A 15515-nucleotide genomic window follows, 5' to 3' on the forward strand; every position below is an offset into this window, starting at 1 on the left:
CTGGGATCCAGGATGGAATATTGAAATAGGCTATTGTTTTAATCCCCGGATGGCAACACCTGTATGCCTGTATTTAGGCAACACCTTGTGTTTCCAAAAAGTAAACACAATGAATATAATCAAAATTGTTCCTAACACTACTGTTTTTATATCAACAATCTATAAATACATGGAAGAACTCAATATATGTGAGAAATAAACAGAAGGCATGCCTACATTGAGGTAATTCAAAAGATGGCTCTATAATTTACCAGCTTGAATTTCAATTGTTGCATTTTTAGGTATGAAACATTACGAAAAAAGAGATACTATTCATCAAAGTGATTGTCCTGTGCACTTGTATACCTTATATAATTTATTTTTTTCGGGGCTTTTTACTTCAAAGAAATCACCAGCTAATGACATTTCAGACTTTAGAAATTTTTTCTGATAGCACATCGGAATTCCCCCAGGGACAGAATTGTGAATAAGTGGATTTTTTTAAAGATCATTAACAGATATTACAAACCAATTCAAACTGAGCATTTTCTTTGCAAATTACCTTTAACTTTTAAAGCCATTGGAAAAAAGAAAAAGACAGTGAGTGATTTAATTTACTTAACCTGTCTACAAATTGCAGCTTTGTGCTCCATCGGCGATTGCATTTTCAACCAAAAAAGAAAAAAAGAAAAAGAAAAAACGTCCCTAACTATCTCTAATAGGGATATTTTTCTAAATTATCACACCCAATGAGTGATATTTCAAAAGAAAGTAATGTTTATTTTTTTTTTCATTTAGCAAGTTGCCCTGGAATTGAGAATGTTTATTCTATTGATATGTTTAAAGTAAAAACACAGCCCTACACTGTCTCTATCTGTTGCTTAATTAAAACTCTCCAGCAATTAGCAGGTTTATCATCTCCAGAGCAAATGGATGGTGGAGCTTTGGTGGTGGATTGTGAGAGGAGGGGAGTGCTCTTTTATTTAATGATCAAACCATAGTTTCTGGGCTAAAGAGCTAATATTTGGGGTGAGAAGCACCTTTATTCCTCGCATACATCAGGCCTGATTCTTACTGGCATCAACACCCCGTTGTGTATGTTTTCCATTCAAAGAGTTCCCATGGACTTCAAAGGGAGTTGCCTGCAAGGATGGGATATGTGGGAGTCCTGACAGGCCCCAGAACAGGCCCAGAGCTGGAAGAAACCATGCCAAGAGTACCTCACATTGGAGCCCCCCCAAACCATGTCACAAAATTAAAGGGTATCCCCTGCCTATGCCATCCCACAGCGCACATGGGAAACGTCCTCAGGTTTGCCAAGCACTGCTCTGACTCTGCAGGCTACTAACTTATACATATTTGATCAGTAGAGCTCCATTTATAAGAAAGTATGTTAATAAGAATATTCTTTGAGAATGGTGTCCAGCGCAGACTTTAAAAGGGTCGTTGTTTGAGGTACCAGAGGTTTCCTTTTTCCCCTTTTAAAGTGCAAAGTCATCTTATTATACACCAAACAAAAGAACTGCACATCCCTTTGGATGTCCCATCAACAACAAATGGGTAGGAGTCTATTCTGAAGAATGTTCTATTTTTGGAGTGATTAATTAAATCATTAAGAGTAAAGGGGCAGAGAAACTAATATTTCTTGAGTGTTTCTTATGTGCCAGGTATTTTAATTCCTCTCTTTTAATCCTCACAAATATATTATGAGGTAGACGGTATTATCCCCCATTTAAAAGGTGATAAAAATGGGCTTTAGTGAGATCATGAAAATTGTCCACTCCAAAGTCCTGTGACAGCAAGTGAAAAGCATGTGGAACCCAGCCCTCCCCATATCCAAATCCCATGTTTGTCTCTTTACATTACACTAACTCCTCATTGTCTGCTGATTTCAAATGCCAAGTTCATGTCTTAGGGCAACCGCCATTTTTCTAAATGGCTAGAAGTCACAGACTGTGGGTTCTTTCCATTCAAGCTCAGACAAGAGATACTGTATTCCAAATGCTGAAGATTAAGTTGCAAAAGTATTGTTTTGCTTCAAAGAATTACCAGTGGACTCCTGCCAGGAAACATAGAATGGAAGGTAGTTGAAGATCTACACTAGCTATTCTGAATGTCACACGTGTCCCCAAATGCTGACACACCTAAATGAATCTCACATGATAAGGGGTGATCCTAGTGATCACAGTAGACTCCCTTGGAAACAAGTCCAAGGAGGAGACTGGGCCAGGACTTCAGGATACCAGAGGACCAAGATGCTCATCAGTAGACAGTCGGCATATCCAGAATCATTCCAGTCACAAACATTTAAGTGTAGGGATGGGGGAGACAGCCAGAACTTCCATTGATCTTTTTGGTCCCTCCCCAACCTCAGGACTTCAGAGTCCTAATGAAGTTTAGGATGTGGACACCCAGTGGGCACAGAGTGTGGTTAGGGAGATGGAGTCTCCTGTCCACCTGATGAGCAGGCACCAACCAAGGACTTAACTGTGTGGAAGTGGTAAGGGGAGTGGGGATGGTCTATCAGAGCCACCCTAAGCTCCTTCCCGCTCACCACAGACTCCTCCAGCAAAGGCCTCTGAGGCCACTGCTAGGAGCCCAAGTAATTCTGAATGTGGCCACCGTTTGCCTCAGGCTCACAGAAAGCTCACCAGAACACAGGCACATGTTCCAGAGACCTTGCCAAGTCTTTTCCATTCTCCCAGGCTCTGCATCCTTACTTTCAAAGTGGAGACCATATGAATACCTGCTCAGCCTAGCATGTCTGGTGACGACAAAGGGGACAGATTGGTTCGTGAAAGCACTTCATGAGGTCCAGGCAGTGGGAGGGCATCTCAGGCTGCGTCCCTCTAGCTGCAGGCACGTGGCTACACACCAGACCCTGTTCTCCCCACTGTAGCTTGGTCTTGCAGTGAAAACAAATCTAAATGGAAGTGACTTTTTATATAATAGAAATCGAAACCAAAGTTTAAAAATAAAATAAAATGGAATGTTTCTGAGCATGCAACATCCATCTACTGTATTTGTTTTTTGCTCATTCAGCGCATTTGTAGTAGGGGCTGAGTGGAGGCAGAGGCGCTCCATCGTTGGATTTCTGAGCACACTACCTACCCTTTGCATTTGGGAGAAGGTCAAACTCCTGAACGGGAAGCCAGCCTCTCACACCCTACCCTTACCCAGCAGCCCAGCTCATGGCTCTGCAGGCGAACAGGACACGCGCCAGGCCCACCTCCTGGGTCTCCTTCATCCCGCTATTCACTGGCAGCCCCTCTGCTTCATCCTTGACTTGCCTGAAATATCCTCTGCTCAGAAAGACCTGCCAGAGAGCGCCTCCGGTCCAAAGCGGTCCTAGCCCTGATCTTCACCCTCATGCCTAGTGGGTTTCCTGTGGAGCCGTCATTGCCACGTGTGGCGATGCTCTGTTGGTCCGGGATCTCCTGTACCATCTGTCTCCCCAGCTCAACTGTGACCTTCAGAAGGGCAGAGGCCACCTCAGCCTTATTTCTACACTTCAAGCCCCGGCACAGTGTCTGGCCCATGAGGGACGCAGGAAACAGGGTTTTGCCTCAAAGCAGCTCACCTAATATAAAGCAACACAAAACCCCACACAGCCAGGGCTTTGTTTCACCTGCTGCAATGGCAGCCCTTGAACTGAAGGAGAAGAAAGGTTTTTCCCTCCTCCACCAAGCTCATTTTTTTTTTTTTTTTTTTTTGAGACAGAGTCTCACTCTGTCACCCTGGTTGGAGTGCAGTGGCATCATCTTGGCTCACTGCAACCTCTGCCTCCTGGGTTCAAATGATTCTCCTGCCTCAGCCTCCAAAGGAGCTGGGATTATAGGCACAAACCGCCACGCCCAGCTGATTTTTGTATTTTCAGATTTTGTATTTTAGCAAACTCCTGACCTCAGGTGATCCATCTGCCTCAGCCTTCCAAAGTGCTGGGATTACAGGCGTGAGCCACCGCACCTGGTCCCAAGCTCAAATTCTTTCCCCTGCAATTGATTTGTGCCTCCTCCCTGCAAGGTGGCCACCCTCACCTGATCTGGCAGGAAGACCTCTGTTTGCTCCCAGCCCACAGAAATGTCCCACCGGTTGGTCAGGGTCCTTCCTGCCAAGGAGGCACAGCTTCCCTTATTACCTAAGTGTCCTCTTATCTAAGTGTAAGATGGTGATAAGCCTGGTGCCCTGAGAGGCACAGGTGTGACTGTCAGATGGTCCCTAGGACTCCCCTGCCAGAGTTAGCCTGGGCTCCAGTGACAGCCCAGAAATTTAGCTCCCATTGCCTCGTGAATTCCCCACGCTGTGTGCTGCAGAGTGGATGACGGCAAGCAACACTCACAGCATAGTTTACATTCCTTTAATTTTTCTTTATTTTCAAACTAGAGAAGTAATATGTACCTACCATAACAAGCAAAACAATACTTAAAAAGGTGAATAAAAGCAAATATAATTATTTCTTCCTATCCCACTTCATTATCACTATCTCAAGAATACCAAGGGCATGTGTGTATATGCCTGTATCCATGTATAATATATAAAGAATAAGCCAGGCACGGTGGCTCATGCCTGTAATCCCAGCACTTTGGGAGGCCAAGGCTGGCGGATCACCTGAGGTCAGGAGCTTGAGACCAGCCTGGCCAATGTGGTGAAGCCCCGTCTCTAGTAAAAATATAAAAATTAGCCAGGCGTGGTGGTACACGTGCCTGTAATCCCAGCTACTCGGGAGGCTGAGGAGGAAAATCGCGTGAATCTGGGCGGCAGAGGTTGCAGTGAGCCAAGATCATGCCCTTGCGCTCCAGCCTGGGCAACAGAGCGAGACTCCATCTCAAAAAACAAATAAATAAATAATAAAATACATATCTAATATATAGCATATATATTATATACTCTACACATATCTTATGTATCATTTTACATAAGTGGGATCATACACAAGCTGGGGGAATTTTAGTGCCGTATTTTGTCTTTATTTAATTATCTATTTTGTGTGCCTTTTGCAGGTGTGATTCCTCCAGGGACTCGTTGGAAAGCGTGGACGTCCTGTGGCCATGGGACCACACCTGTCTTCGGTGGCACTGTTTCCCTATTTGTTCTTGAACACGCCTGCTGCCTTGGTTACACTGGCCTACTGGTGAGTCTTCAGAGAAGTCGCACTGCAGTTTTTTTCTTTTCTCCGTTGGTGGTTTTGGGACATTTGAGATGTCTCCTACTCCCACTCACTCTCTTTTATTTTCTGCAGTTCCTCTGGCCAGTCTTGTTCCCTGCTCTTTCTAACTGGCTCTCATTTCCAGCCGCCAGACCCTGCATTGCTTCTGACCTTGTCTATTTCCAGAGACCTTCCCAAAGTCACAGATCTCTTGACAAAAGGCCCCTTTCCCTTTCTGTACAGGTGCCTCTCCCTATCCCTCCTCCAACAAATCTTACGCAAGCCTTCACCCAGTACTCAGCTCCTTTGTCAGTAGAGACCATTCTTCCTGACCCTTCCTCTACCAGGTCACACATTTGATCAATACATTTGTGTATTGCTTTGTAGATTTCAAATACATTCAAATAGATTGCTTCAACAAATTCTTACAACAGCCCTATGAAACAGAAAGGGGTAAGTCTATTGCCTCTCCAAATATATAGGTCTTAAAGAACATTAACTGACAATTTGCAAAGAAGACATTAAAATGACCAGACTTTTTAAAAACCCAGTTTCACTATTAGTAAAAGAAATATAAAGTATAAGAACACTGATATACTTTTGCTTATGAAATTAGCAAATATTTAAAAGGATGATAATACTGTTTGGCAAAGGAGGATAGTGGTGGTACACTAGATTTTTGCAAATAGGAGTGAAAATTGGTGGCCCCTCTTTGATTAATACCTTGCCAACACATATTAAATTAGAAAACCATGGAGCCAGGCAATTCCTCTTATAGAAATGTATCCCAAGGAAATAAACAAAGCTACGTAGAACATTTTTGCTACAAGTATAATTTCATACGCAACTGATTAAGTTGAAGTCCAGTCATGCAATGAAATGCTCTAAAACATGTTTTAATGATAATGTGGAAGAATATGTAATATCATGCAAAGCATTTTGATATAATGAATAAAAACATTATACAATGACACACACGGTCAAGCTATATGATAGATATATATATGGATATCGATATCATTCACTCCAAAATGGCAAGGAAGGTTATCTCTAAGAGATGGTGTTATGGGTGATTTTTATCTTCTAAATTTTGTTTTTCTCTACTTTCTAAGTTATTTTCAATAATCACATATGCTTTTGTAAAAAGAAAAACAAGAAAATTATAACATTAAAAAATGATTCTCGTTTAAATGGAACCAGTTCTACATTTGGTTCTTTAATCCACTCACTCATTCATTCGACAAATATTTTTTAACTCCTACTATACACAAAGCACTCTGCTAGATGAAAGGGGTATAGTAATTAAAAATTTTTAAATTTTTTAAAAAAGAACTAGCGTCTACCCTGGAAATAAAAATAATTTTTTTTTTTTTTTTTTTTTTGGGGGGTGTGGGGGGGGGGGGGGGGGGTGGGGGGGGGGGGGGGGGGGGGGGGGGGGGGGGGGTGGGGGGGGGGGGGGGGGGGGGGGGGGGGGGGGGGGGGGGGGGGGGGGGGGGGGGGGGTGGTGGTGTTAGAAGGGGTTCTTGGTAACTGGGAGAAAGCCAGTGGAGCTCATTAGGCATTACTCTTCCCTAAATCCAAGAAATGGCCTCAGAGGATGTCACTGCATCCAGTCATGCTTAACTGAGACTTGGCATTGGAACTGGACCTGAAAAAGTGGTTTCTGAGAGAGGGTTGGGAGTGCAAAATGGAAAGAATACATGAGAATGAGAATCACCCTCACTCTGAGTGCTCCCAGCTACTGCGTCTCCTGGCAGCTTGAGACAAATGGTTGGAGTGGCCTGGCAGTGGTAGATATGGCCCCATGGGTTGCATAACTTCAGATGTTAATCAGAAGGCCCAAAATGATTCTTATTTTAGGTAAGTGACTAGCAAAAATTCAACAAAATTCTACTAAAGTGTCCCTCTGAGTCTGCATTTTGAATAAGCATTCAGCCTCCTACTGTTATTAGTTGGCACTCCCCTTTAACTGGTAGGATTGGAACCTCCCACACACGTCAATCAATTTTCCCAGCAAGGAAGCCACCCCCACGAAGTGTGGCACTTGGCACAGTCTGCAAGAAGTCCTTACAGCCTCTGGGGTACCATTTTGTTACCCCATAGGATCGTTGTCATATTCCAAATTAACTCAAGTCATCTGCTTTGAGTTGTTTTTCCCATAAATGGTGAAAAATTTTGTTGATTCTTTCCGAAAAGGCCATTTGTGACCAGTGGCCATTTGGAGACCTGACTGGGGCTTGGAGGGGGACCACGATGAATGAAGCAGCCCTCTTGGGGACTGAACCCATGACCTCATTAGCACAAGGTTCTAATCAACAGAGCCACCAGGCACATACCTCATTTAAGACACTGAGGCAGTAATTTGCTAAATGTTAATTCTTAGATTAACTACAGATGAGTAGAGTTCCTAGGGGGAAAAAATGAGAAAGATTTGTTCATTCTTGAAAGGAAATTTAGGTCATCAGTTTTGGATCCCTTTGGTTAGTTTTATGGTATAGTTCCAGAATCCTAAGATGATGTCCATCAGGGTCTATGCCCCATGATTTTTTAAAAATCGATATCTTGGTCAGGAGACTTTCAAAGAAAATGCAAATCGTGTCACTTCTGCACTCGCAAAACACCACACAATGCTTTTCGATAGACACCTCTACAGCTTCTATTTCTCATGCACAACACAGGTGGCAAAATAAAGAAATGAGATTCATATCTGAGTCAGAGATGGTCCTCCCAGAGCAGGAAGGGCTGGACCCCATTACCACCACCACCGCTCAAAATCCTAAGTCCTGTGGATGCAAGATCCCCCTCCATGGAGAAGGGGAGCCCTGACCTCCAGACCTTTCTCAAGGCATGCAGGAACCCAACCCACTCGCCTTCTTACCTTATCCCCCAGCCAGTCCCTGAGGAGCCAGTTTTACAAACAGCAAATATGGTTTGGAACAAAGTTTTGACACTGACTTGGTATCTTGTGCTCATATTACGTTTCTATGAATATTCCACCGACTTTTCAACTCCAAAGAAAAGTTTCCGCTCCAAGGCTACATTTAACATTCAGACTATTTCAACTTCAGTTGCTCCCACCCCAACAGCGATCTTTGAAACTGATATGGCCCTGAAAGCAGCCAGAATAGCTTTGTAAAAATGTTAATAATAATGGGCTAGGTTCCCAGTCTTTGTAATCTTGTGGAAGAACCTCTGTGAGAAAGCACCCTGGGAATTGAATTGAGTGTGTGCCCACGCTAGCTTTTCCATGGAAAGCCTGCTTGAAATGCATGGTTGTTTTGCAGGAGCATTTCTACCAAAGTGGAGCAGAATGGGAATGTAGCCTTGCATTGGTCACCTTTCATCCCAGGAGCTTTAAGACCACAATGAAATACCCAGGCTGCTGCCTGTTGAGGGAGAGGTCCCCTACATTTGGCGGCAAGACCCAGCCATGCCATGTCAGGAGTATACCATTCTGCCACTGTTGGTTAGGGGCCTGTGGGAAAGCTAGGTATCCTCTCTGAGTTGTCAGTTTCCTCACCTGCAAAATGATGGTAATTGTAGTTACTACAAAATAGGGTTGCTGTCTCCACCCAAAATAATGGACATAAAATCCTTTAGCTTATTGCCTGGAACATAGCACTTAGTAAGCACTCATTAAAACTTAACTATTTCTGTTGCCACTATCTGCCTCCTGAGAAAAACATAGCCATCTCAGTGTAATGGGTTGCATTCCAAATATCCCTTCCTTTATAAATCCAAAATGAAAATTAAATTGGTACTACAGTTGTGCATCCACGAAGAAGTTCCTAACCGTAAGCTGAACACAAACAAGCTTTAATAGCATGCGCTGATCACAGTAGCTAAGAGGGAGCAACCTAAAATGAAAATAGCCAGCTAGCCCTGATTTCTAAATAATTCTTAACATTCTTAGAATGTGTTCTTATGAAACGCATTGTAAAATGGCACAAGGAACTTTCCAAACTCGCATGACCAAAATATATGATCTTAAAATCACAAAGCTCTACAACACAACAATTTTTTAGCCAACCTACGTTCACAGGAATTTCAAATTCTGAATGGGTTAAAAAAAAAAAAATCTCCACTAATTCAAATAATCAAACCAAGTACATTTTTATCTAAAATTACAATCTGAGGCAACTCCATCTTATAATCAAGAAACACTCACAGCATTTAGTAAGCTACGATGTTGAACTTCTATTCAAGTTGAAGTTGACAGTTAGGAGCAAAACAAATAGAAATTAAACTTCTGAATTGTTATCTATCTTGTAGTTACGGGCTCAATTACTACTTTAATCTCCAGCAGGGACAGCTATTAGTTCAATAAAATAAATATTTTTAATTTCCTTTATGCATTTCCTCAAACCATGCCAATGCACTTATCTATGGCTCACTTAAAGAGTTTGATTAAGCTGCCTCCGCTTACTTAAAAGACAATGTTTGATTTCCCTATGAAATGAAGAAATGGACGTGGGTGCTCGTTGTTCTAATGCACTGAGCCCTTAATCACTTCCAGTTTTGATTCATCAGAAAAGTTGTACTCTTGAGGGTTTGGGGGACTTTTTTGGTCACTAAATATTGTCTTTCATTTTGGGATATTTATTCCTTGCCAGAAAATGATACTGTATTTTCCCCTAATGATGAAGGATGAAAGATGGAGCAAATTCCATTTGGTGATTATTGAACCACAGAGAAGTAAACTGATTCAGAAAACAAATCCCCAAAAGAAAAATAAATGTATTATGTGAGGTAGGAGCATGGGATTCTTGGCAAATATTCAATTGGAGCCAGGATTGGTAATTTAATAGCATCCTTGTCTTATTAATATTTGAAGGGGGAAGGGTAAAGCTCTTGGGCTTTTAGCCATGGGCCAGAATCTCCCTATTCTTCACCTCTCCACTGCTACCTGAGCCTGCATGGATGTTAAAGATGCAAATGCCTGGGAGCCTTGCTAAGAGTTGTTAAAACTGCATAGGCCATAAGCAGGGGTCCAAGATGGCATCGCTCCTTACATAAGCCACAGGAAATAACACAGCCTTAACGTCTACAGCTCAATGGGCAACGCGAATAACCTCCAAGCCCACTCTGAACACTGTTTCCAGAGGCCTGGAGCATCAGACCCAAATCGGAGCAGACAGGTGAGTTCATAAAGTGACATCTGCCAAAGATGATTCTGCCAAATCACGCCAATTTGGTAAATGCATCATTCTACTTTCAGCTGGTCCTTCTAGTTTCCCCTTGCTGATTGGCAGAGTTTGGCAGGAAAAAAAATAAAAATAAAAATAAAAATGAAGCCCTTCCTTTGGAAATCCTGGCCACATCTTTGCACTACAAAGGGTCATCCCCAAGTGGTATAGATAGGAAAGGGGTTAGAAGTCAGCACTGTAGTAACACACAGCCGCTTTCTAGGACTGCATGTTATGAAGTGTAGCATTTTTGACCTTTGGTTCTCTTTCAAGTTTAAAGGAGGAGAGAAGGATATTGAAAAACAAAAAAGAGGCTGGGCACAGTGGCTCACACCTGTAATCCCAGCACTTTGGGAGGCCGAGGTGGGCAGATTATGAGGTCAGGAGTTCTAGACCAGCCTGTCCAATATGGTGAAACCCCGTCTCTACTAAAAATACAATAAAAAAAAAAAAAAAATTAGCCGGGTGTGGTAGCATGTGCCTGTGGTCCCAGCTACTCAGGAGGCTGAGGCAGAAGAATCACTTGAACCAGGGAAGTGGAGGTTGCAGTGAGCTGAGATCATATCACTGCACTCCAGCCTTGGCAACAGAACAAGACTCCGTCTCAAAAAAAAAAAAAAAAAAAAAAAAAAAAAAAAAAGACAAAGAAAGAGAAAGACAAATTTAGTCCAAACCCAGTCCCCGAGACGGCTCTGAATTGCCAATTTTCTGCCATAAACCTTTTTAATTCTTGGATTATGAAATGTGTAGAAAAAACAAATTTAATTGCCAACAATCTTACCCAATTTTATGGTCCCCATTGGCGTCTGAAAAGAAACATTATATGGGTCACACAAGTGTATGACAGATGGTGGTATTAGTGGTGATGGTGATGGTGGCAGTAGTGGGGTTAACAATGACAGAGGTGATATGCTGGTGGTGGTGGTGGTGGTGGTGGTGATGGTGGTGATGGTGCTGGTGATGGTGGTGGTGGTGATGGTGGTGGTGACAGTGATGATAGTGGTGATAATGGTAGTGGTGATGATGGTGATGGTGGTGATGGTGGTGGTGGTGGTGGTGGTGATGGTGGTGTGGTGATGGTGATGGTGGTGGCGATGGTGATGATGGTGGTCATGGTGGTGATGGGGGTAGTGGTGATGGTGGTGGTGGTGGTGACGGTGGTGGTGGTGATGGTGGTGCTGGTAATGGGTGGTGGTGGTGATGGTGTTGGTGGTGGTGGTGATAGTGGTAGTAGTGATGGTGGTGGTGCTGGTGATGGTGGTGGTGACAGTGATGATGATAGTGGTGATAATGGTATGGTGATGATAGTGGTTGTGATGGGGATAATGGTGGTGATGGCAGTCATGGTGGTGATGGTCATGATGGTGACAGTGGTGATGGTGGTGGTGGTGATGGTGGTGGTGGTGAAGGTGGTGGTGATGGTGGTGGTGGTGAAGGTGGTGGTGATGGTGGTGGTGGTGATGGTGATGGTGGTGGTGGTGATGGTGGTAGTGGTGGCGATGGCAGTCATGGTGGTGATGGTCATGATGGTGACAGTGGTGATGGTGGTGGTGGTGAAGGTGGTGGTGATGGTGGTGGTGGTGAAGGTGGTGGTGATGGTGGTGGTGGTGGTGGTGATGGTGGTGGTGGTGATGGTGGTGGCGGTGGCAATGGCAGTCATGGTGGTGATGGTCATGATGGTGACAGTGGTGGCGATGGTGGTGGTGGTGATGGTGATGGTGGTGGTGGTGAAGGTGGTGGTGAAGGTGGTGGTGATGGTGGTGGTGGTGGTGGTGATGGCAATGGTGGTGATGGTGGTAGTGGTGGTGATGATGATGGTGGTGGTGATGGCAGTCGTGGTGATGGTCATCGTGGTGACAGTGGTGGCGATGGTGGTGATGGTGGTGGTGGTGACACTGATGATAATAGTGGTGGTAATGGTAGTGGTGATGTTGGTGGTGGTGATGGGGATAATGGCGGTGATGGCAGTCATGGTGGTGATGATTGTGATGGTGACAGTGGTGGTGATGGTGAAGGTGGTGATGACGTTGATGGTGGTGGTGATGTTGGTAATGATGGTGATGGTAATGGCGATTGCACTCAAATCCCAAAATATGAATTAAAGACTTTAACTGGTATGTTAGACACTTGAGAAATCTACTCCACCTATCTTCTCTGAGTCTTAATTCCTATCCCTCAAATGTTGATTAATATGATTACAATGATGTTGTTCTTTGATTAAAACTTGAAAGCACATTGGAAAGAAAGAAAAAGAAGTGAAGTTAAAACAGCTGCTTGAGGGATGTATTTCTCTCCATGGGTGAGTTTTTAATTCTTTATTATTATTTTCATCACAGTCCTTGTCACTGAAAGGATTTCAAAGTATCGATAGTCCTTGAGGCTGCTGTATTATAAAATTCCAAGGATGTAGGAATTTCAGTTCATGGAGGCTATTGTGAAGCTAGATGACAACACTTTTTTCTACCAATGTAGAAACGTCTGGGGCAGAGAATTTCACACTAGCAGCATTAATTATCATAAACACAGAGAAACCCCTTCCCTGTGCAGTTATGTCTGAAAGATGGTGGGACACAGAACAGTTTCCCAATGCTTTGCAGTTAGGCCTGGTCATGTGACTTTCTTTGACCAATATAATGTGAGTAGCAGGGACAGGTGTCACTGCTGGACAGAGGCTTTAGGAGCCAGTGTGAACCTCATCATGTTGCCTTCCTCCTGTTATGGTGAATATGGAAGCAGGTGGAGAGGGGGCCTCTATCACCCTAGTTTTCTAAGTGTCTATGACAGGTAAACCCCCTTCCAACCCATAGTGGACATGCAGCAAGAGCAAAACATAAACTCTTGTTGTTTTAAGCCACTGCAGTTTTGGTGGTTCTTTTCTACCACATCATAACCTACCCTATCCTAATAGATACAGATGGCAAAGAGCCAAAACAAGGAAGTTAGAAGTCACCTGTGGTCACTTTGGGGAAAAAGGAATCTACATATCTCCCGTAATAAACCAAATCCTCAAGGCTTCCTGTTATCCAATCACGAATTCCAAGACATTTAATCATTCTCCAGTGAAGATCAAAAAGTGTTTCTGGACAAAAAGTGCCTAGGAAAAAGGTATTCCATGACCTGCAAGGAACTGAAAGTCACTCACCCACACAAGGTCTGCAAGAATTTGGAGATCTCTTTTGGCCGAGTTCTATTTCAGACAATAAACCACCTTCTTACCATTATCCAGGCAGACAGGCATAGATCTCCTTATCATTTGCAGAACTGTTCATTTCAAAATTGCACTGCTGAAGGGATAAGCCTCCTTAAAGAACTCTACTTTTAAGAAAACCAAATCTCATAAAAGTTAGTATATTTCCACATTCAAAGTGGGGCAGCAAATGTGAAAAGCCCATCTGTGCCCACCCTCCCCTCCACCCCACAAACTCTACCACCACCCAGAGCTGGAGCTGGGCATGAAAAATCTAACACATGCAAAGTACAGAGGCTCTTTGAAAATTTGGCCCAGGGTGTCTTATATGTGAGTTGCAGCCTTACAGAGTCTTGCCAAAAACAACAAAGAGGAAAGAAAAGGAAAGGTTTTCTTTTCTCCGGACTTGGGAATGAAACATAAAACTCTTCTTTTCTGCAAGGCCGAATGGCTCCAATTTTCCACACTCAGGATGAGCTCTTACTGGCCATTACCTTCATAATATCCTAGTGGTTTTTTAGTGGGCATTTCTTTCCTCCCAAATGAATCGCGTGGCAGCAGTGGCCCAAAGAGATGCCCCAGCTCCCTACTGAGAAGCCTGTGGTCCTCACACATCTCCCGGGTTGTTGTGAAGACAAAATGAAATGGATGATATGAGTGTGCTTTCAGGTATTCAAAGTGTTACGTTAATGGTATTATTTCTACCATTCCTAGCTTCTGCTGCATCTACCATGTCTATTGGGTCTAACTTATACAGTTTTAGGTTTTTCTGGGGTCTCTACCCAGGTAAGAACATAGAGGATTAACAGTCACTGGCTCTAACTGCAAAATTCCGCAAAACCCTATGAGGTGAGCACTAGTGAGTCCAGGAATGCAGAGAGGTGCAGAGAATTAAGTGGTTTACCCAGGGGGACACAAACAGTGGTAAGTGGAGAGCCCCTGTTTGATCACTGTCTGAGTGCCCAGAGACACAGACGGTGCCAACACACACATGATGCCAACCTCCCATCTAAGCAGTCTTGCTGCTCCCAGACAAGTCTGCTCCAAAAAGAGTGACTGTGAAGGTGCCACCTATTTGGTTGCTGAGAATGTACTAAGCTCCCAGGTTCAGTTGGGGAGGCAGGACTCTCAACCTAGATTTTCTTAGATGTGACCAAATCCTACCTTACAAAGAAAGAGCAAAACAAGCAAGTAAGGAAGAACAGAGACCTCTGCTCAGGAAGACAAGACAAGACTGAGCAACTGGGGAAAAGAAATTCAGGAGCAACTCCAATTAGTAAGATAACGAAAACTGTATAAAAAATGTGTTGTTCATCAACATTGGTTTGAAATTTCCAGTAGCTTTATATAGAAATCTCTATAGGAAAAGCACAATGTACGATAGCTACAGAAGCAAAGAGAATAGGGAGACACTAGGGCAACATGGACAAAGGATAATCAGTAGATGCTTAAGAAATAGGGAGAAGGGGACCGGGCGCGGTGGCTCACGCCTGTAATCCTAGCACTTTGGGACACCGAGGCAGGCGGATCACGAGGTCAGGAGTTCAAGACCAGCCTGGACAACATGGTGAAACCCTGTCTCTACTAAAAAAATAAAAATAAAATAATAATAATAAAAAAATTAGCTGGGCACGGGGCACGTGCCTTTAATCCCAGCTACTCTGTAGGCTAAGGCAGGATAATTGCTTGAACCTGGGAAGCAGAGGTTTCAGTGAGCCAAGATCGTGCCACTGCACTCTAGCCTGGGCGACAGAGCAAGACTCCGACTTGAAAAAAAAAATCAAGAAATATGGAGAAGGAAAGGGAATGTGAGGTCGAGAAGAAATTCCAGCAGTATCACTGGAAGGAAGGGAACCAAAGAGTGAAGCAAAGAAGAAAAAGCATGGAAATGGGAGATTAGTTTTAAATGCAAAGAGGGAAAAAGGACAAAACAGAACAAAATCCAAGGAGCAAAGAGCAATAAACCAAAACTGAAAGACTGGAAGGAGTCAACATTATTTCTGCAAAAAGTAAATAA

The 15515-nt window shown here is 43.5% G+C and overlaps 1 long non-coding RNA gene across 3 annotated transcripts in view; it reads right to left on the minus strand.

Moving 5' to 3' along the window:
* LOC126933942 (uncharacterized) overlaps positions 1–15515 on the minus strand; it is a 46369-nt gene that overhangs the window by 5746 nt on the left and 25108 nt on the right. The gene's annotated exons all lie outside the window — the stretch shown is intronic.

Source organism: Macaca thibetana, chromosome 13 (genome assembly GCF_024542745.1).
Source record: "Macaca thibetana thibetana isolate TM-01 chromosome 13, ASM2454274v1, whole genome shotgun sequence".
Lineage (NCBI taxonomy): Eukaryota > Metazoa > Chordata > Mammalia > Primates > Cercopithecidae > Macaca > Macaca thibetana.